The 24,096-nt window shown below is 35.1% G+C and overlaps 1 pseudogene; it reads right to left on the reverse strand.

The window, feature by feature from the left end:
* Positions 1-79: 79 nt before the first annotated feature.
* LOC124889761 lies at positions 80-23,466 on the reverse strand (annotated as a pseudogene).
* Positions 23,467-24,096: the final 630 nt, after the last annotated feature.

Here is a 24,096-nt window from a genome sequence, read left to right on the forward strand (position 1 = left end):
AAAAGTTACAAGTTGATATCATACTAAATGAACTATATCTCCTTCTCTTTTCCCTCAGCCAGTTCGTCAGCTTTAGCCTTTAGTAGGAAGCTGATGCGGTCATCATTCTTTCTCTATACTCCTTCAGTTTATTCTGGTACATTTCCTTGTCTTTCGCCCCATAGTTTTGATAGACCTTTATATATAGACTAACAACCATTATAAAACTCTCTCAGACTTACTATACTATCTAATTTTTGTTTTATTGCTCGAGTTTGATAATCCCAAACAAGATGGACTTGACTTATAAATCTTCATTATCTATGTCTGTCATGACCCGAACCAAGGCCCTGACTGCAATGGGCATCCCGAACCATGAAGGCCCGAGAGCCCTCTCAACGTGTAATCATATACATAATTCATCTATCATAAAAATGCGAAAGTAAACTGGAAACATAGTCATCTTATTATTTCAACATAATAATGTGGAAGGTAAGTTAAGAAAGACTCAAAATCATCTAGAAACAAGTTTGAGAAATCTTTACTAAACTGAAAAACAACAATCAGTCTGAAATAGGGACAAGGCCCCCGGTCGGACCATGAACTAAAACCAAATGAAAACATCACATGGAACAACGCCTTCCAAAATAAGGGAGGCTCAGCAACTCCAAATGACAACGATCTACTACTTAGCAGGACCGCGAGACTGAGCCTCAGATCCTGAAATATAGGGGGTCAATACATAAAGGTACTGGTACATAGAATAATAAAAAAAAATACTGATATACAACATAAGTGAGAGCATTTCAAAAAAGCATGTCATCGTAAAACATTTGAAAATACATGGGCATAGTCAGCAGGCATCAAAACATATGTAAGAAACTCAACTCGACTCTTTGTCTTACTTCTGAGCTAGGTGGTACACCCTACAATTCTATAATTCCACAGGCTATATGGAATCTTCCCTTAATTCGGCGTCCAAGCCCCCAATCCAAGTTTTCCGCAAGGGTTGGAGTTTATGATTATGATACACCAGAGGGCACAATTCCAACATATAATCCCTATTTGGGATATAACATAACCCATATCGGCAAAATAAGATTTTCAGCAATGAATTATCTAAACTCGTTCCTTCGGTGGGTAACCACCTGAGAATCTTTAGGTCTATTTTTAGTCTTTTCTAAACATTCAGGGGAATGGTGAGATTGATGAGGATGTATCTAAACATATTGGAGAAGGTTGGATGAAGTGGAGGCTCACCTCGGGAGTGTTGTATGATAAGAAGGTGCCCCTTAGGCTTAAAGGCAAATTCTATAGAGTGGTAGTACGTCTGGCCATGCTGTATGGTGAGGAGTATTGGCCATTCAATAACTCCCACATTCAAAAATTGAAGGTGGCGGAAATGAGAATGTTGCGTTGGATATGTGGGCTTACGAGAGGGGATAGAGTTAGGAATGAGATTATTCAAGAGAAGGTAGGAGTGGCTCCAGTGGAGAAGAAGATGTGGGAAGGAAGGTTGAGATGGTTTGGAAATTTGATAAGGAGGAGCACGGATGTCCCAGTTCATAGGTGTGAGAGGCTAGCTTTGGGTGGCTTTAGGAGGGGTAGAGGTAGGCCGAAGAAATACTGGAGAGAGGTAATTAGACGTGACATGGAGCAGCTACAACTTACTAAGGAAATGACCCTAGATAGGAGGGTGTGGAGTTTGAGGATAAGGGTAGAGGGCTAGTATGAGTATATGGGTTATAGCAAGTAGTTAGGAGAGATCTTGTGTATCCGGGTTAGTAATCCTAGGACTGTGTCCTTGGGTTGTGTATGTATCTTATTGCTAGGTGGGTGTCCTATTTTGTATTTCTTGTTACCTATTTCTTATTTCTTATTGCTCTTATTTCTCTTATTTAGTATTTCTCTGATTTCTATTTTATTATTTCTTGTTCCTTATTCATCCATCCTGCTTTATGTTTCATTATGACCTTGTTTACTATTCTTTATCTTAAGTCGGGTGTCTACTGGAAACAACCTCTATACTTCTCCGGAGGTATCGGTATGGACTGCGTACATTTACCCTCCCCAGACCCAACTTTGTTGAAATACACTGGGTTTGTTGTTGTTGTTGTTGTTGTTGTCTAAACATGCATCTTTTTGAACTCTAAATCAAAAAATTTTGAATAAAATTTGTATTCTATTCTGTTCTGAGTCTGTCATGGCATTATCCATTTCGGTATTGTCATACCAAGGCTTACAAGTCATATATACATGACATATCACATTTTGCTTTAGCCTTCTTAATCAAAACAAGTTATTTGACCACCAAACACATTTACACATGCAAGAGAATTCGTACTTCAAAATGTGAGAGAACTTATGCAAAGATTTTCCCTTTTCGACACCTTAACATATGATACTCAACTTCTTCATAACAACCAATGCAATTCTTTCAATTGTCACATTGAACATTTTATAAACAAGAAAAAAACCTCTCTTCAATTCATAAACAATATCAAGTTCACAAACAATATTAAAACATTTATCTCATGCTTCGAAACGTGCAGTTGAACAATCCATACCATGAGAAATCAAGAAGTATCATAACAAGAGATGAAGTTTCGTTACTCATATCTCAATTCAAATTTCCAAAACTGAAAATACTAATATATATACGTGAACATGATTCAATTCCACAAAAACTTCAAGACCAAAATGTTATGTCACTAAATAGATTCATAATGCATATTTGTTAAAGTGTTCTCAAAACCCTTCATAAATACATGATTTCATAGCTTTAAAACTTTCTAAAAACAAATACACTATGCCCATGAAGTTTAGGATAGCCCCACGTACCTTAAGTTTCTTAACTTGAAGGATTAAACCATAATATTGACACTTTATTTAGAATCTAAAACTTTAAAGGCTTGAATTCTTGTTCTTAAGGAAGAGGGAAGGGTTTGCTTGAGTGTACAATTGGAGAAGATGGAATTTTTTGCCCGAATTGATGATTATAATTGGGATTGGATGAATTGGGTTGAGGGGAAAAGACTCAATTTCCCCCCAGGCAATTAAATTTGCAACAGAAATGCATTTTAAAGAGCCACCGTAATGTGATGAGGTACCTATCACTAAAGACACCGCGATGCGATACTATCGTGTGAGGTGCTGGAATCGAAATCCAAACACGACTCAATCCTCATCCAAAAAAATTCAAAACTTTCCCAAGACATGCTCCTTACACCTCTAAACATGAATTAACTCAAAATCCAACGCCTCAGGGTCGGGACGAAGTTAAGAGGCTTAAGATATGACTAAGTCCCCAACACTTAGAAAAGTTTTCAAGCCCTAAACCTCGCTATGAATGCAACTAAAAGTTGAATTAAGTCAACAATAATACAAGGTGTTACATTATACCCCTTTGAGATCATTCATCCATGAATGATTACTCAGGACACAAGAAGTACAATTTCAAGAACTATATGGAAGGAAAAGAGTAGTATAAGATTTCTACCTTCCATATCATCATCAACGGTTTCAAAGAGAGTCGGATACCTAGTACGCATGTCATTCTCCAACTCCCAAGTAGCTTCCTCAACTTTTTGATTCCTCCACAACACCTTAACCAAGGCTATCTCCTTACTTCTCAACTTTCAAACTTGGCAATCTAAAATAGCAATGGGTTCTTCTTCGTATGACAATAAGTCTTCTACATTGATTTGTTCCATAGGCAACACAAGAGAATTATCCCCAATACATGTCTTCATCATCGATACATAAAACACATAATTTCACAGAAGCCAGGATCATAGGAAAATTTAGCTCATAAGCAATCCTACCGATCCTTCTCATAATCTGATATGGTCTTATATAATGAGGACTAATTTAACGAACTAGGAATATACCCTGGTCTCCGCACGATTCTTAAGGTCCCAAGAGACCACAAGCAAACCCATGAACTGGTACCTACTGTGAGCACTGAATAAAACTGATAATAAATGAACATGTGTGAAATCTAATTGAAAAACACCATAAGGTTTTAGAAAATGAAAACAATACTGAATCAACTGAAAGAAACTGTCTGAAAACTGATAAAATTGATAATCTAATTGAATTTCTAAAACTGATTGAAAGCCTCTAACTGACTGATTGTGGAACTGGTGGGAAAAACCCCAAATCAACTCTAACTGAATATAAATACTGAACTACTAAGATAAACTCAAATAAATAAATCATGTCATTGAAATATGAGGATTCACCACTTTTGCTGCTGATAATCTAATCTTTCAAAGTGTGGTTAAGAAACTGAGCGTTCGAACCTATGATATTAAACATCATAGTGCAAAAAATGAGTATATGATCAGTACTTTGAATATACTGGTATGCGAGATAAGTTTAGGCTGATATGCATGGGCTAAGTGTTCATGAAAATAGTAATAACAAACATGTATAGAAATACTAAAATCTGACTGAACAAGACTAATAACTAACTAGCTAAATAGCATGAGATAACTAATTCATAGATACATGAAAACTATAAAATTTGAGTATGCATGACCAAGAATATACCTTGATTCTGGAATAGTCTTGTAATACCCCGTACTTTTCCTAGTTTAATTTCGCTACTAGAATATCAAAGACTAGCTTTAAAAAATAGATAAATTTTGTTACATTTATAATTTTCTAGATTTAGACTCTCCACCGTGTGGAAAATTGAAGTAGCTTTCCATCAATACAAATTTTGCCTAAATCTGTTACTCGGTTTAGAAGTTATGGCATTTTTAGTGTAGCAGTACGCTATTTGGGCAATCCTCGCGTCGTATTGAAGGTTAAATTCATGTTTGTCAAATTCCAGTGGAGCACCACAATAAGCTCGTATCCCGATGAGGTCCAATTTCCCATTTGTCAATTTCCAGTAGGCCAATGCGATTGTACTGCATCACGATGATGGCCTAAATGGCATTCTAATAGAGTTCTGCAATTGGCCCGTGTTGCAGAGAAATTCTTGTTCTCAATTGTAGAAATCAGCTGGGGCAACGTGATAGCTCCGCATCATGGAGGTACCCAATTTCCCAGTTGTCCTTTTCAAGTGAGCCACCGCAATAGTGGTGTGTCGCGATGGCATGTAAAATCGTGAATATTTTATTGTTTCCAGTTCTGATTAAAAGTTTAAAAGGGGCTCTTTGGTGAATTCCCAAGCCCCCAATTCATGAATACCACAAGATTAAGCTCATTCTAAGCACCTTATGCTTATTTTCATTCATTCTCTCTCAAAGAAAAACCCTAGATCTCAAAGCATACTCTCCAAGAAATCAATTTCTAACGTTGTTTCTCCAAGAAAGCTCAAAAATGAGGATTCCAAAGTCAAGATAATCAAGAACTCGTCTTCCAGAACTCAAATAGGAATCCACAATTCAAGATTCTTCATCTAATCATCAATTAAGGTATGTGGGGTTTATGAACAAGGATCCTCTTTCATCCTTATTCCCAAAACTAAGTTTTTATTTCAAATTTATATGATTTTAAATGATTATACATGAGCTTTAAATTATGGTTCATACCCATTATTGCTAATTGCAAGATTATGAGATTGCAAGTGTTTTACAAGTTGAATTGCATGTTTATCTTCATATTTTCATGCCTATTGCAGTAAATTTCAGATTTTGAATTGAATTATTATTTTTCTCAATATCTAGCATGAACTTTATGATGCTTTGAGATGAACTTGACGCATGGGTTATTAAGCCCAAGTTTATATGTTTATATTTCAAGAAGGATGATGCTTTAGGCATCTTATGATCAGATTATGTACATATTTTCAATAAATCTTTGATATTTTGATCCTCAGATAAGATTTGGAATCCACTTTACAGATTTATTATAGATTACAGAAATCAGATTAGCTTTACTTACAGATTGAATCAAATAAATACATATTGGTTTCATAATGAACCCTTATGCTATTTTTAAAATAGATTTCAAAGAGAATGAACATATGGATTAAAGGGAGTAGTATTTAGCAACAAACAAGAAGTGTAGGATTAGCGTGCCCTATCTTGCACAAAACTACATAGCCAACGTAGATACTGATTATCATATTATTCTCATTTCTATAAGGATGACAGTTACAGATATGATCATTTAACTCAGGTTATACTCCTTGGAAAGAGTATGACACCTCTCCCCATCGTGAGGTTTTCCCCATAGGGGAACAAGATGTTGACTCCATGTTAGCTCACATGGTTTATGTCGGTTAGAAGAACCTCCCTAATGCTACAGACTATAGATTTTAGAACAGAATAATCTTAATAGAAAAGCTTTTAGAAAACTAAGTGTAAAGGCTCGCTACTTTATCCAAATTATGCTATACAGAAAGATATTAGTTACAGATTTCAGCTTTCAGATTTCAGATACAAAAGTGAGTCCTTCCTACACTTAGACAGCACGATTTACAGACAGATCACTAGCACACCTTTTAGAACTAAATTTATGACTCACTAGATTTATTCAATATGCTTTACTATTCATGATTACAGATTTTAGTTTCTCTGTTAGTCAAGCTTATGTGAGTCATTTACATTTGACATGCATTATTTCACAAATGATGATGATGATGGATATATTGTTTTTACGTATGCATTTCAACCCCATATACTAATTACATCCTCAAAGTACTGATCCACATATATGTATATGTGCTACATTATCTCATAATGTAGGTTCAGGTGCTCAATATCAGCAACGTGAGTAGTTCGAGCATCTCCATCTACATCCGACAGTTGGTAAGTCCTCATGGTTTGAGGACTTAGTCATTCAGATATTTTAACTTATTAGTTTATATTAATTAGCATTCTTTTCAGACAGTCCGAGTTAGCTGGGGGTTTGTCCCAGTGACTCTCTAGTTATTAGTAGTAGAGGCTTGTTAGACTATTAGTTACGATTCAAACTTACAGTATTTGGTTTTCAGAGATTATATTGAGATTATTAACAGTTATGTTAGATAGATTTCTTATTTAGCATGATTATATGTCTATATTTCCATTATTATGAAATTCAGATTTAGTAGAAGGAAGATAGCATTAGCTTAAGGCTACTCATAGTCTTGAGCAGAGTATGTCGTCTCGGGATCAGATTTTGGGGCGTTACAAGTCTATAAATTAAGATACTGAAATCCAGTAACTAAATATTGATAAATTATATGCTATGGTCAAGCAAAATAGAACTGAATACTAAAACTAAAACTGTGGGAGGTATCATCCAATCGACATGCCCTAGTTTGAGCTGATCAGGGTCTAACCTATGACCCTATTTTGAAAGGTGCTAGTACCGTTCCATGGATACTAACAATGGTTATGGAATCAGTCCCGATCTAGCTGGTGACCCCTGAGATCAGTCCTAAATTATTGGGTGATCCCTGAGAGTGTCAGTCCTAAACTGGCGGGTAACATCTTATAACCTGTGCCGGCTACGTAGTTTTAGAACCAAGGGATTGATTCTAAGGACCCAGTCCTAACTGACAGGTGAGCCCTTATCCCTAGGTTTGCTCAGTACTGAATCCTATGCCCAACTGAACTGACACTGATTACTGGACTGAACTAACAACTGATCATAATAATTAACTGATAGAGAATGCTTATGGCGTATTCTAAATTCATTTTGTGGGTACTGAAAACTAGGTAAAAAGCTAAATTGTATTCATAACCCCAGGTTCTCGATAACAATAACAATAAGGACACACGAAAGCTTTGAAACCATGGAAGGAACTCATTGTTCAAAATTATTCACTTAAGTATTTCATCAAACACATGGGGATCATGAATTAAAGCATGGGAATAGTTAAATCGGATGATAACAACATAATTGCAATATGAAAATGATGACTTAAGGATTTAACGTGCGAATATCATCCTTCAAATGTTTCAAGGGCTAATTCCAATGGAAACAATTTGTAAACATAATATAAAAATTGGAATTCATGAAAGTTCATGGATATAATTGATAATAACAAGTAAAGATCATAATTTTGAACTTGAAAATGGATTCTTGGACTCCATCGTGAGAAGGACCCATGAATGAACATCACACATACCTTAATTGATGAATTTGTAAAAATTCTTGGTGATTTTCTCGAAGACTAAGCTTGAATCGCTTGATCTTTTTGAAGAGAATAGGGTTTGTTTCTTAAGAGAAGAGACTTTCTTTTGAGAGGATTTTGTGAATAGAATAGAAAATTATGATTTTGGGACCCTAAATCCCATGTTATGAACCAAATGGGTAAAGGGAAAAGACCCAATTGCCCTTGAAAAAATGGAATCAAAGGCTGGAAAATAAGGGGGAGCGATGAAGCACGCGTCGTGGGCTCTGATCTGCTGGTCTAGACCATGCATTGCTGCTCTTACACAGGCACCCCTACCAATGGATTGGGTCGCACGATGTGGGCTTACTCCAGTGGTGCTACTATTTTGGAAGTCCAAACACACCCTTACGCCAGTTGAAAAATTCTGTAACTCATCCGAGACTTACTATCGATAACCTTGATCATGAATCAACTTAAAAATTAACTTTTTGAACTTGGGAAGGTCAAAAATAAAATCATCGAAGTTTAGGGCTTTATAAATAACTAAGTCCTAACACTTCATGAAATTTTTTAAATCTTGGACCTCTTTAACATGCAATAGTAAGCAGAAATGAGCTAGGATCTTACAGGGTCTTACAATAGAGATCCCCTTTCTTTTCAAATTGCATAACTCCGTTCATAAGGGAGACTTTTAGAAATACCCAATCATCAACCTCAAACTCCAACTCCCTTCTTTAAACATCGACATAAGACTTTTGGAATCTCTGAGTTGTCTTAAGTCGCTCTTTAATGACCTTTACTTTCCACGCCGCTTGATGAACAAGATCAGGTGCAAACAATCAGGTTTTACCCACTTCATAACACCCAATCGGGGACCAACATCTTCTCCCATAAAGGGCTTCAAAAGGATCCATCTGAATCTTGGAATGATAGCTATTATTATAAGCGAATTCTATCAACAGAAAGTGATCCACCAAACTACCCTTAAATTCAATCACGCAAACCCTCAACATATCTTCTAAGGTCTGAATGGTGCATTCTACTTCCCCATCCGTTTAAGGGTGAAAGGAAGTATCAAGGTTTAATTGGATTCCTAGAACCCTCTGAAAAGACTGCTAAAATTGAGAAGAGAATTGTGTGACTCCGTCAAATAATATAGAAATAAGAGCCCCATGCAAATGAACTATCTCTCAAATATATAGCTTAGCATAGTCATCCCCTAAATAATTTATCCGTACTGGAAGAAAATGGGTAGACTTGGTCATCCTGTCGACAATCACCCAAATAGAGTCATGTTGGTTAGGATCTTGGAAGTCTTGTAATGAGGTCCATATTGATTATCTCCCACTTCCATAGAGGCAAAGCTATCTCTTGGGAAGTGCCACCTGGTCTCAAATGTTCTACCTTTACTTGTTGACAATTCAAATACTTTGACATAAAGTTAGCAATATCCATTTTCATGTTGTGTCACTAGTAAATAGTCTTAAGATCATGATACATTATAGTAGAGCCGGGGTGAACTACATATTTGGAAGTTTGAGCTTTATTAAGAATTCTTTGTCCTAGCCCATCCACATTCAGCACACATATCCTTACCTTGATACCTCAAAATTCCATCACCCCTAATTTCAAACACCATTACACTTTGTTGACCAACATCTTCCTTAATCTGCATCAGGATAGGGTCTTTGTTCTGCTTTTCTTTAACCTACGAACACAGGGAAGATTTAGCCACCTTATGTACGAACACTCCACCATTTTTAGAGTTCAGGAGTCAAACTCCCAAATTTATGAATCGATGAATATCCTTCACTGTATTCCTCTTTCTTTCCTCCACATGAGAAGGACTACACATTGACAATCTGCTAAGGGTGTCGGCCACTTTATTGGCCTTGCCTGGATGGTAATGAAGGTTCATCTTATAATCCTTCAATAATTCCAACCACCACCTCTACCTTAGATTCAGTTCTTTCTGTGTGAAAACATACTGCAAACTTTTATGATCAGTAAATATATCAACATGCACCCCATAAAGATAATAGCACCAAATCTTTGATGTAAACTCCATAATCGTTAATTCTAAATCATGGGTGGGATGATTATTTTCATGCACCTTTAGATGTCTAGATGCGTAAGCCACCACCTTGCCATGCTGCATAAGTACATACCCAAGTCCCACCCAGGACATATCACAGTACACAAAAAAGCCCTTTGTACCCGTAGGTAGAGTCAAAACTGGTGCGGTAGTCAACTTGTCTTTTACTTTCTCAAAACTATTCTAAAAAGAGTCAGACCACAAGAATTTCACCTTTTCCTGAGTCAATCTAGTAAGTGGAGTAGCTACGGAGGAAAAACTCTCTACAAATCTTTTGTAATACCCTTCCAAACCTAAGAAGCTTCGGATATCGGTTTAAACCGTGGGTCCGGGCCATTTTTCACTGCCTTAACCTTTTGGGGGTCGACTTTAATTCCCTCACTAGAAACAATGTGCCCCAGGAAAGTAATAACACTCAACCAGAATTCACATTAGGAAAACTTTGCATATAACTCATGATCTTTGAGGGTTTGAAGGATGATTCGGAGGTGATTGGCATGATCCTCCTCACTCTTAGACTAAATCAAGATGTCATCGATAAAGACTAGGATGAAAAATCTAGAAACTAATGAAACTCCCTATTCATTAGTTCCATAAAATTTGCGGGGGAATTAGTTAGTCTCAAGGACATCACTAAGAACTCATAGTGACCATCTTAAGTTTGGGAAGCCATTTTTGGAATGTCAGTCTCTGTAACTTCAGCTGATGGTACCACAAATAAAGGTCTAATTTGGAAAAACATTTGGCACATTGAAGTTGATCAAAGAGATCATCGATTCTAGGAAGAGGGTATTTATTCATGACTGTGACTTTGTTCAGCTGGCGATAATCTATACACATACAGAGGGAGCCATCTTTCTTATTCATGAATAGTACTAGAGCACCCCAGGGAGAGACACTAGGATGAATAATGCCTTTGTCAAGAAGGTTTTTTAACTGTTCTTTCAATTATTTCAATTCTATAGGAGCCATTCTGTATAGCGAAATAGAAATAGGACGGGTGTCTGGCAACAAATCAATGACAAAATCTATCTCCCAATCTGGTGGTATCCTGGGAAAGTCATCAGGAAAAACTTCTAGGAGTTCATTAACTACGGGAACAGACTAGAGGGAAGAACTTCCATTGCTAGAATCTTTGACCTGAACAAGATGGTACAGACACCCCATTGATATAATCTTACAGGCTCTAAGATAAGACATAAATTTTCCCTTTGGTACTAGAGAATGTCCACCCACTCTATCATTGGATCATTAGGAAAAGAGAAGGTGTCCTTTCTGGTTCCACAGTCTAACGTAGAGTAATATGAATGAAGCCAGTCCATTCCTAGTATAGCATCAAAATCAATCATATCCAGCTCTACAAGATCAGCCAAGTATCTCAATGACAAATAGACACCACACAATTTTTATAAACTCTCCTAACCACAATAGAATTACCAACAGTGGTGGAAACAGAAAAGGGTTTCAGAATATTTTTTGCTTTAAAACAAAAACTAATTGCCACATAAAGGGTCACATAAGACAAGGTAGACCCTGGGTCAATTCACACATATACATCATGGGAGAAAATTTATAATATACCCATAACATCATCTGGCGCAGGCTCTATATCATGATGGTTAGATAAAGCATATAAACAGTTGCGACCACCTCCAGTAGCGGAAGTGTTACCCTTAGGTGGTGGAGCTGTAAAATTTGACTAGGAGTTAGCACCTCCAATATTTCCTCTAACTAAATGAAAGTCTCTCTAAAAATGACTTGAATGACTACAAGTATAGCACACCATCCTACCTAACTAACAATTCCCTGGGTGATGCTTACCTAAATTTCCACATTATGGGAATGACTGCTATGTATGGGCTACACTACCTTGGGACTGAGTACCCTGCATATTCCAAACACCGTTAGGTTGAGGGTTATAAAATTGTTGATCAATTGAAGGTCTAGGCATTGGGGAACTAGCTGAAGACTAAGCATTGCTCCAAAATTTCTTTTTGGACCACCTCTAGTCTAACCTGTCACCTTGCTGCTGACTGGCATTCTGATCCATAGACCTAGCTTTTTGAGATAGCCTTTTTTTCTCCCTTACCTTTTCCAGGCTCTTCTTCTCCTCTTCTACCTGCTATATATGTACTGATAACATGGATAAACCATGTCCTTGATAAATATTTCCCCCTTACATTCTAACACCAAATCATCTGAGACACCAGACACAAAATTCCTCACGCGAGCCCTCATGTTACCCACTAATTCTAGAGCATAATCGGACATCTTGGTAAACTTCAATGCATATTCTTTGACACTTATCTTTCCTTGTTTCATATACATAAATTCTTCAATTTTTGCCTCCCTCATCTCTTAGGGAAAGAAATGATCCGGGAAAGCTTCCATAAACTCACCCCACACAGAAGGTTCAACATCTATGCCCTTCAAATCTTCCCACTCATTATACCACTAGTTAGCTACATCCTTCAACTGATAAGCTGCCAAAGCAACCCTTTCAAACTCATAAGTATGCATGACTGAAAAAATCTTCTCTAGTTTATCAATAAACCCTTAGAGGTCATCCTCAATCTTTATGCCGGTAAAGGTAGGTGGGTTCAGCCTCATGAATTATCCAACCTGAGTAATTTCATATGAACCAGACACAGATCTCATATCTTTAGATTGATGGGCCTGAGAAGGCACAAGCTAAGCAATCATTTGGATGTACTGTTAGAACTCATTATTCGACACTTCTCTCTGGAAAGTTTAAGAATGGTTAATACCTAATCGAGAAGCCTGACGTGGACTAATTTGGATTGTAGAAACTCCTGGAGTAGCAACAAACTCTAGAGTACGAGCTATGTTATGGGTCCGCATCCCATGAGTAGGGCAGACATCATCAACTTAGGTATTATGTTCATTGGATCTACGAAGAGGCATGATCAATCTCTGAAAAATTGGAAATCATAAGTTAGGGGACATTTAGACTCTAAAGCACGAGATAAAACATGAAAAAAAAATTTACATTCCTAAACACCTAGTAGCTTTCTCCTAATAAGTGTGGCGCGCTACACACCCATAAAAAGAACTTTACCTGATGTGACTTTGCAGACACCCTGGGACCATGAATCATGCTCTGATACCAAGTTTTTCATGACCCAAATCGAGGTCATGTACGTGATGGGCATTCCAAACTGTGAAGGCTTGGGAGCCCTCTCAATTTGTAATCATATACATAATTCATCTAGCATAAAAATATGGGAGTAAACTGGAAACATAGTTATCTTATTATTTAAACATAATAATGCGGAAGGTAAGTTCAGAAAGATCCAAAACCATCTAGAAACGAGTCTATGAAATCTCTACTAAACTAAAAAACAACAATCTGTCTAAAATCCGGACAAGGCCCTCGGTCGGACTATGAACTAAAACCAAATAAAAATATCACATGGAACAAGGCCTTTCGAGATTAGGGAGACTCACCAAATCCAAATATCTGACAATGATCTACTGCGTAAAGGGACCGTAGGACTAAACCTCAGATCCTGAAATATATGAGGTCAATACACAAATTTACTGGTACGTAGAACAATCCAGAAACAAAATACTGATATACAACATAGGTGATAGCATTTCATAAAATCATGTCATCATAAAACATTTGAAAAAATACATAGGCATAATTAGTAGGCTTCAAAACATATGTAAGAAACTCAACTCGACTCTTTGTCTTACTTCTGAGCTAGGTGGTACACCCCATAATTCTACACTTCCACGGGCTATATGGAATCTACCGTTGACTCGGCGGCCAAAACCCCAACCCAAGTTTGTCTTAAGGGTTGTTGTTTCAGATTCTGATATGCCAGAGGGCACAAGGACAAGGACAATGTATAATCCCTATTTGGGACATAATAAAACCCATATCAGAAAAAAACGATTTCGGGCAATGAGTTATCTCACTCGTTCCTTCTTCGGATAACAACCTAAATCTCTTTAGGCCCATTTTTAGTCTTTTTTAAACATACATCTTTCTGAACTCTAAATCTGAAAAATCTAAAAAAAATCTGTATTTCCTTCTGTTCTAAGTTTGTTATGGCATTATCTGTTTCGGTATCATCATACCAAGACTTGCATGTTATATATACATCCCATATCACATTATGCTTTATCTTTCTGAATCAAAACAAGTTATTTGACCACCAAACACATTTAAACAATGCAAGAGGATTCGTACTTCAAAATGTGTGAAAGCTTTTGAAAAGATTTCCCTTTTTCAACACCTTAATATATAATAGTCAACTTCGTCATAACAATCCATGCAATTCTTTCAATTGTCACATTGAATATTTTATAAACAAGAAAAGACCCTCTCTTTAATTAATAACTGATATCAAGTTCACAAACAATATTAAAATATTATCTCATGCTCCTAAATATGCAGTTGAACAATCCATACCATGTGAAATCAAGAGGTATCATAACAACAGAGGAAGTTTCGTTATTCATCCTCGCAATTAAAATTTGCAAAACTGAAAATACTTTTATATATATATATATATGCGAACATGATTCAATTCCATGAAAACCTCAAGACAAAAATGTTACGTCATCTAATAGATTCATTATTCATATTCTTTAAAGTGTTCTCAAAATCCTTCATAAATACATGATTTCATAGCTTTAAAACTTTCTAAAAACAAATACACTATGCCCATGAAGTTTAGGATAGCCCCACGTAACTTAAGTTTCTTAGCTTTAAGGATTAAACCCTAATCTTGACACTTTCTTGAGAATCTTGAACTTGAAAGACTTGAATTCTTGTTCTTGGGGAAGAGGGAAGGGTTTGTTTGAGAGTACAATTGGAGAAGATGGGCAATTTACGCCCTAATTGATGATTGTAATCAGGATTGGATGAATTGGGTTCTGGGGAAAAGACTCAATTGCCCCTTAGACAATTAAATTCGCAATTGAAATGCATTTTAAAGAGTCACCACGATGCAATGAGGTCCCCATCACTAAAGACACCGCGATGAGGTGCCGGAATAGAAATTCAAACATGACCCAATCATAGTCTGAAAAATCCAAAACTTTTTCGAGACATGCTCCTTGCACCCTTGAACGTGAATTAAATTAAAAACTAATGCCTCAGGATCAGGAAGACTAATTTAAAAATTTTTGAAGTTAAGAGGCTTAAGATATGACTAAGTCCCCAACACTTAGAAAAATTTTCAGGCCCTAAACCTCATATACATGCAACTAAGAGCTGAATTAAGTCAAGAATAATATGGGGTATTACAATGTCGCTCATTGAAAGCCCCGGTCCCATATTACGTAATAATCAGTTAATCATTCTAAATTTATGATGAAACTTCATAATGTATCATATACTAAACAATCGATTTGAGTATGCTTACCATTTTTCTTCGAGAGAAAGATTGTTCCAAGATTCTCCAATCATTTTTGTGAATTCCCTCTCTTTATGTGGATAAAGAAATTTGAACATGGCATGTTTTTCCGCAAAGAAGAAGTTGTATCCACTCCTGTTAGCTTTTGGGCAATTAGGATCACCATTTTTTTTCTCCTACTGTTCCTTTGCCCTGAAATGGTGGTGACATGGTAGATTGTAAGGTACAACCGCATTGCAATTTTGTGCAGCTAATTTTGAGAATGATGGAGCTTGTTGGTGGGGCCAGTAAAGTACTCCACTAAGAACTTCAGATCCTATTTCATGGACACGAAATAACCACAATCAAATTGGACATCAATTATCCCTTCTGCTTGGAAACACCTTCACCCTAAATATACAAGAGAATATAACATATCAACCAAGTTGAGCAACATAATAAGGTTAAAAAAAACAGTCAAATGTACGAAGTATTCTACATTCACTTAAAGTTGTACGGGTTGCACCTCAAAGAGCTGTGATGCATGCAGCTAATCCTAAAGCAAATTGGTCATTGTGATGCATTTCAGCAATGAATAAAGCTATAAATTATATCATTTTCAGCATTCTTCGAACCCAATTTCAGCACTATTTCAGCACGGAATTGGCCAATCTTCGGTGCCAATTCAGTTAAAATATTTTTAATGTGTCAAAACTTAAGGATTAATATTTTGATACATTTATTAAAAAATAAAATATCTCAAACTCATGACAAATGGTATGTGATGGAAATATAGGTCTAGCATTGTAATTACACATAAATATTACTCTATCACACATGGGAATAAATATAAAAAAACTAGCCAAGTATTAAAGGACAAAATCCATGAACTAATTATTACTTATAAAGTGAAGTTTGGTTAGATAATAATTTTGATTACTATTATTAAATATTTCAATAGATTCTTTGAAACTTAAGCAGTTATATGTTGAAATGTATGCTAAAATTATTTCAACCTCATGTCAAATTACGTGTGGCCGAAATTTTTTCTCCTTGATGAGAATGGAGAAAGACAAGACTCGGGAAGATCAAGGTGAAAATTGAATATTTTTAGCCTAGTAATAACACACAAATGTTTATCATACCAAAGTAAATAGGAAAAAAATTTGGCTTAGTAATAAATTATAGATCAAAATCCTAGAACTAATTATTACTTGTAAACTTTAATAGAGTAAAATAACACTTTTAATTACGATTATTAAATGCTTTTTAGTAGTTGTGTCAAAACTTAAGGAGTTATATATTAACATGTATTCAAAAATATCTCGACCTAACGTCATATGACATGTGGTAGAAAGTAGCACATGTAGCTACTCCTCAAGAAGAGTGGAGAAAGAACAGACTCAGGAAGAACACACAAATGTTATCGCATATCGGAGTAAATAGAAAAACATCTTCCCTAGTAGTTAAAGATCAAAATTCTAGAACTAGTTATTACTTATAAAGTACAATTTGGTCATATAACACTTTCGATTACTATTATGAAATGCTTTTAATAGATTTGACAAAATCTAGGAGACGTTTGGTAGGGTGTTAAAAATAGATTACTATTATTAAATGTGTTTTCCAATAGATATGTCAAAACTTAAGGAGTTATATCTTGACATATAAATGAAACTCGAAAAAACCAAAAAAAATAAATTAGGTGTATCTTTTTCTTTAGCTATTTTTTTAGAAGGTATGGTGGAGTTTATGATGTGATACCAGTCTGAAGTTTGATAAGTAAGACTATCATATAAGCATAAGAATTAGTCTACGGAAGCAAATGTAAAAGAAACTAAACTGTTGGAATAGTTTTGGACAATCTTACATAAGCTATAACAATATTTTGATCCACCAAAAGAGCTGCAGTTTTGGAACTATAATATAATGAAATTCATGTTGATCTCATTATGCTTAATGATTACTATTACATTCAATCATTCTGATGATTGATGAGGAAACAAAGTTAAGAAGTTAAGTGATCAATTTAAGATATTTTTGCACGATACAATTAACTCTGGATAACTCGTGCAATGCACGTGTTGCAAAACTAGTACTTTAATAAGCAAAACCATCTTAAAAGCATGAGAAATTGAGAATTAGTCTAGGAAAACAAATACTTGAGAAACTATACTTTGAACTCTCTTATATAAGCTATTACAACGTTTTTATCCACAGAAAAACTGTAGCTTTTGAACTACATTACAACACAAAAATGTTCAAGTTGATCCATATCTCCTGCTCCTTTTCTTCTGCCAGCCAGACAATCTTTAGTCACAAGATGTTTTCATCGTTCTTTCTTTGTACTGTTTCATTCCTTCCGGTGCCTTTCCTTGTCTTTCATCCTTTAGTGTTGATACACCTATGTGTATAGACTAACAATTAGTATCAACTCTTTCAATATCACTATACAATCTAATTTTTGTTTTAACGCTAAAATTTGATAATCCCAAACAAGATTGACCAACTTATGAATATTTATTGTCCATATCATTCATTTAGCGCCCAACATGGCAAACATGTAAATCAAGTTCCTTCCCTCCAATCAGAGGAACCCTTACTTAAACCCAAAGAGAGAGAGAGAGAGATTAGACATAAAATAAGCATTAGAAAGGATAGCTAGGTGCAATAAAGCTTTCCATATGTGCGGGATCCGTACATGAACCAGACCTCAATAGAAATTAATTAATTTAGTCAAACCTTATGAAGTGAGTACTTTTAAAATATATAGGGTCAACCTATAATTGAATCCACCCTGTTATTGGCGAAACTAGGGAGGTTTGGATTCATCTGAATCATCTTCGTTGAAAAATTATACTATATAAAAAGAATTATAATTATTTGTATATATTTCTTTTATAGCTTCGATATTTTTTGTGTAGATATTTTTTTTTTCAAAATTCTCTATTTGAAAATCCAACTACACCATTTCCTAACGTGTCTATAAGAGGAAAATGTATGAATTAAAATTAAAAAAGAAAAAGCACAAAAAAAAAATTAAAGGTTGTTTACATGACTCAAGTGCAAGCATCCTACACCTCATTTTAAGGTTATATATTCGAGTTATCAAAATAACAAAAGGTTAATGCACTCTACCAAATGACCCCTTAAGTAGCTCGTATAGTTTTTCCTCGATGAGAATGGAGAAAGAAGACACTCAGGAAAATCGACATGAAAATCAAATATTTTTAGCCTAATAATAACGCACAAATAATTTCGCATATCAGACTAAATAGAAAAAAATCTGGTCTAGTAGTAATAGATCAAAATCCTTGAACTAGTGATTAGAATAAAGTGCAATTAGGTCAAATAACACTTTCGTTTACCATTAGTAAATGCTATGTTAATAGATGTGTCAAAACTGAGTTATAAGTGGACACATCTTTGAAAAATATTTTGACCCATAAGGAGTTATATCTTGACATGTCTCTTAAAATATCTTGAATTCATGCCATATGACACATGGCAGAAAGTAGCTGGTGTTGTCACACCATGATGAGAACGACGAAAGAAGAGACCTGGGATCGATATAAAATATAAATGTCTATCCTAATAATAACACATAAGTGTTAGCGCATACCAAAATTAATGGAACATTTATGTGGAAAAAATACATATAGTTAGTACAAAAGAAACTAACACATATGAAATTCACTTCTCTCCATTTCCTCTTTGCTACAACCTATACAACAAAATAATATTTGTATTTCTTAGTTTCTTTCTGTTTAATAAAAGAAAATAAATAACACAATATATCATATATATACGAATCTAATAATAAGAAGAAGAAAAATAAAAGGAGAAACATTTTTACCTTGTCAAAGCCACCCCTTTTTGTCACCTCAACATATAAAACATGCAAATAAAGCTCCTTTCCTCCAATCACAGTAACCGTTAATCAAATCAAAGAGAAAAATGAACAAATCAGCCATTAAAAACTGCAACCCCGTGCACGCTATATGTGACTGAGAGAACGATTGGATCACAACATATATTAATTAATTAAGTCAAACTTTATAAAGTAAGTGCTTTTAAAATATACAGGGTCAACTTATGATTGAATCTACCCCATTACTGGCGAAACTACGGAGTCATGAGTTCCTTTGAGTCATCTTTGTTGGAAAATTATATCATACAAAAAAAATTAAAATAATTGTTATATTTTTTATCCCTTGATCTTTTTGAGTTTTTTTTTTTTAATTTTTAAAAATTCTTTGGATATCCATACTCTTTTGCCTATAATAGGAAGAACGTAATCTTCTGTCAAAATAAAAAGGTAGAAGCTTCTAGGAATTTTTCTTAAAAAAGTTGCTTATGTAATAAGAGGGGTTGCTGAGATAAACAGTATCCTACACCTACAACTTAAAAGTTGTGGGTTCGAGTTACTAAGAAAGCAGAAAATATAAAGACTAGTATGAAAGCTATTACAATGATTTGATCTACAGAAAAAGCTATTACAACATTTTCATCAGAGGAGTTGCTGAGATAAACAGTATCCTACACCTACAGCTTTTGCCTATGATGCCTACCCGTGTTTTGGTACTCATACTACACTTCTGTACCTTTTTGGTGCAGACCCAGTTCTAGTTGCCGCCGTTGAGTTAGTTCGTGCGAGTTGACTATTCGGAGACAAGGTGAGCTCTTGGAGATCGAGTTGCCCTCTTTCCCCTCTTTCCTTATTTTTCTTTTGCTTTCAATACAAATGTATGTGATTATTTAAGATATTTTAGATTCTGGGATTGTAAAATCCTCTTGTCAAGTTTAGAAGCTCTTGTATTAATACTATCAGGTCGTGGGATTTGTGTTTGAATATCAGTTGCCCTTAGTTGTGAAATATTATTGTTATGTATTGTGTTCATATATAGAGTCCATGTTGGACATTCTTACCGAGGTAATCCATTGCCATAGCTCTGGATTACGGTATCGGTTTACCAACCGGTGCGATGTGGTAGATGCCATCATGACGCCAAATGAGGTCGTGATAGTTGCATAGTGGTAAGCAGCATGCAACACCTACAACCTTGTTCCGAATAGTAAAAAGGAGAAAAAAGAAAAAAAATGTTTTACCTCCATCTTTAAGATTATCAATTTGAGTTACCTAAAAAACAAAAAAGGAGAAAGCTTGGAAGAAAAAAAGAGTTGCTTCCGTGTACTTTGTACACAAAACAGAGTGAAAATTCTTGAGACACTCCAAGAATAAATTTGGATCATTTACAATTTTTTCATGTGATGCCATTGGTGTTGGATACACCTGTCGGTTTCCAGAACAGGGAGGAACAATAGCTGCCTGAGAAATCATCGTACCCCTGGAAAATCAAGAAACAGATAAAATTGAGGTAACATAGTAATGGAGAAAACAAAAGGTAAATGAATAAAAGATGTAATGAATACAAACTATACAATTTGGGTAGATAAGGAAAAGAGCTGCAGTTTTGGAACTATATAATATAATGAAATAAATGTTGAACTCATGATGCTAGATTATTACTATTACTTTCAATCATCCTGATGATTGATGAGGAAACAAGGTTAAGAAGTTAAGCGATCAATTTAAAATATTTTGCACGGTGCAATTAACACTGGATAACTCGTGCAACATACGTGTTCCAAAACTAGTACTTTGATGGCAAGACCATCTTATAATCGTGAGAATTAATCTAGGAAAACAAATATGTTGAAAAACTATACTTTTGGACTATCTTACAAGCTATAACAATGTTTGATCCGCGAAAAGATCTGCAGTTTTGGAACTATAATATAATGAAATACATGTTGATCTCATGATGCTAAATGATTACTATTACTTTCAATCATCCAGAAGATTGATGAGGAAACATCGTTAAGAAGTTAAGCGATCAATTTAAAATATTTTGCACGATGCAATTAACACTGGATAACTCATGCAACAAACGTGTTCCAAAACTAGTATTCTGATAAGCAAGAGAATTAGTCTAGGAAAATAAATACTTCTAGAAACTATACTTTTGGACCATCTTATGAAAGCTATTACAACAAAAAAATCTGTAGTTTTGGAACTACATTACAATGCAAAAATGTGCAAGTTGATCCACATCTCTTGCTCCTTTTCTTCTGCCAGCCAGACAATCTTTAATCACAAGATGTTTTCATTGTTCTTTCTTTGTACTGTTTCATTCCTTCCGGTGCCTTTCCTTGTCTATCATCCTATAGTTTTGATACACCTATATGTATAGACTAACAATCATTATCAACACTTTCAATGTTACTATTGTTGACACCTAATTTTTGCCCTCCATTACTAAGTTTAGTCTCGAGTTTCTTCGATTTTTAAAATAAAATTACAACATTTATTTTATCCGAACAAAAGCATTTCAAATTATTTATCTAGGTGATTTCATCGTTTGAAGTGGCAATTATATTATCGTATTCAATTATACCAAAAATAAATATAAATTTTTGTCGCTTAAATATTCATTCTACGGAATATCGGGTTTTAATTTAGGATTATCTTGAAAATAAATTTAATGATTAAAATCTTGATTTAAATATAATTCTTTCTCAAAAATAATTTATTTGGATAAGTACTTGTTTGATTTTATCGAATCAAGAAGCTCGGGATTGAACGAGATATTACTTTGTATTGAATTTAGTCAAAATTTCATTTAATTCAGTCATAGTCGAAATTAAATTGGCTCAATCGTAATGCTATTGACCAATTGATACTCAGTTCGGCTAGAATTTAAATGGAATTGCTAATCCAAAATCCTAATGCTCAAAACTCTTTACCTAGGCCCAAGATAACCCAATCCACTAGTGGCCCATTCTTGTTTTTATTAGCAGCCCAAAGCCATTAGAAAGGGAGAAGCCCTTTTCCTACTTCGATTTTTATGACCAGCAGCCCAATCACACCAACCATGACCTGGCCCAATCCTCTTAATCTCTTCTCTTAACCTAGCATAACAGCAATAACCCTCAACAATACACTATCGCCCAAAATGGCAAAACCACCAGCATCAACGACCAAAATCCGACTCATACCCAGCTCCGATAATGGCAAAATCGACCCGAATCCATCAACCTCCAACAAACCCGTTCTTCTTCTCTTCGTCACGTGCCTCACGCATCAGTTGGACGAGCAAAGAACCCCTCGAATCTTCTAGAAACAAGGTTAGGTATCACATCCAACGTCTGAATTTCGTGAATTTTGGGGTAACTTGTACGAATTTGTACATATTTGGTAAATTTTCGTTGGTTCGTGAGAAAATGATCCATTTCCTCCAATTGTGGTTAACCATTTTTTAAATTCGTTCAAGTGAATCTAAAATTGGGACACCTGTTAGCTAAAAACCCTATCCGGAGCTTTTTTTTTTTTTGAATTTCCTCTTAAAATACAATTCCGAAATTACCCTCGTTTGAAGCCCTAAAAAGTCCTAGTGGTTCTCTATAAAAGGGGAACCTGAGATCTAGAAATGGGGTCTTTTTTTTGGGATTCCGGTTCAAGAAGAGGGGGGGAGGTTCGAAAATTAGGGTTTTTGACATTTTTAGTCTCAAAAGTGAGGAAAATTTTCTTGTTTCTACGGAGGTTGGGAAATTCTCAGGTTAAGAATTTTAGGAAGATTTTTGGGCAGTCAAAATTTTGGGGTCTAAAGAAGGGAATTTTGGGTTGGAAAAAGGGGTTCGGGAAAACTTTGGTTAGAGAAAATTTCTTTGAAAAGAAAAGAAAGAAGAGAAAATTTCTGAGGGCTAAGAATTTTCTTTCACAATAAAAGTTGTCTATTCTTACTTCTTTTGAAAATTGGTTGATTAATTGGAGGATTTCAAGTTGATATGATTGATTGTTGGTGGTGGTGGATCCCGACTTTAGCCCGTTTGTTCCGTTTTGCTGCCCTGCAACAGGTAATACCTCCTCCTTTTCTTTTCTTCACAATTTTTCTCGTCATCTCTACAGTGTTAGTGGCATTTTGATATTGTTGTGTGTTGGGGTTATGTGTTGTAGAAGGCTTCAGAGGTGTAGGATTTTGATGAGATAACATGAAAAATGATTGTATTGTTACGATATCTCTCTGCTTGTCTCAGTTGTTCTGTTGTTGCGTTCACTTTTTCTGCTCAAGTTTTGTATGAATTATTTGAATATAATCTTGTTTCTAGTTTAGTTCTGTTTATGATATTTATTTGAATATAAAAAGTTCATTGAATCTCTCTATTGTCTATTTGAATATGGTCATCCATATGTTGTAGTGTTAGCAAGATTCTCACTGTTTGTTTACACCCTCTCATATATGACTAAAAAAAGGTGATTAATACAGACCCTTGGCTCACAAAATTGCACTCTTTGATTATTGTTCTAGAATCTTTCTGATTTATAGTACTATATAAAGGTTCTTGAACTATGTGCTTCGAAGTGGTTATGTGATCGTTCTTACCCAAGTTATTTTTTGGTTAAGTATGGCTTATACACCATTCATGTTCATATAAGCTAAGGCATAAGCCATACTTTGGCTTAAGGTTTAGATTTTTCTTTTAAAAGAATAGTGTTTTTTTTTTGCTATTGTACTAAGTTCTCATAGGTT

Source organism: Capsicum annuum, chromosome 12, assembly GCF_002878395.1.
Source record: "Capsicum annuum cultivar UCD-10X-F1 chromosome 12, UCD10Xv1.1, whole genome shotgun sequence".
NCBI lineage: Eukaryota > Viridiplantae > Streptophyta > Magnoliopsida > Solanales > Solanaceae > Capsicum > Capsicum annuum.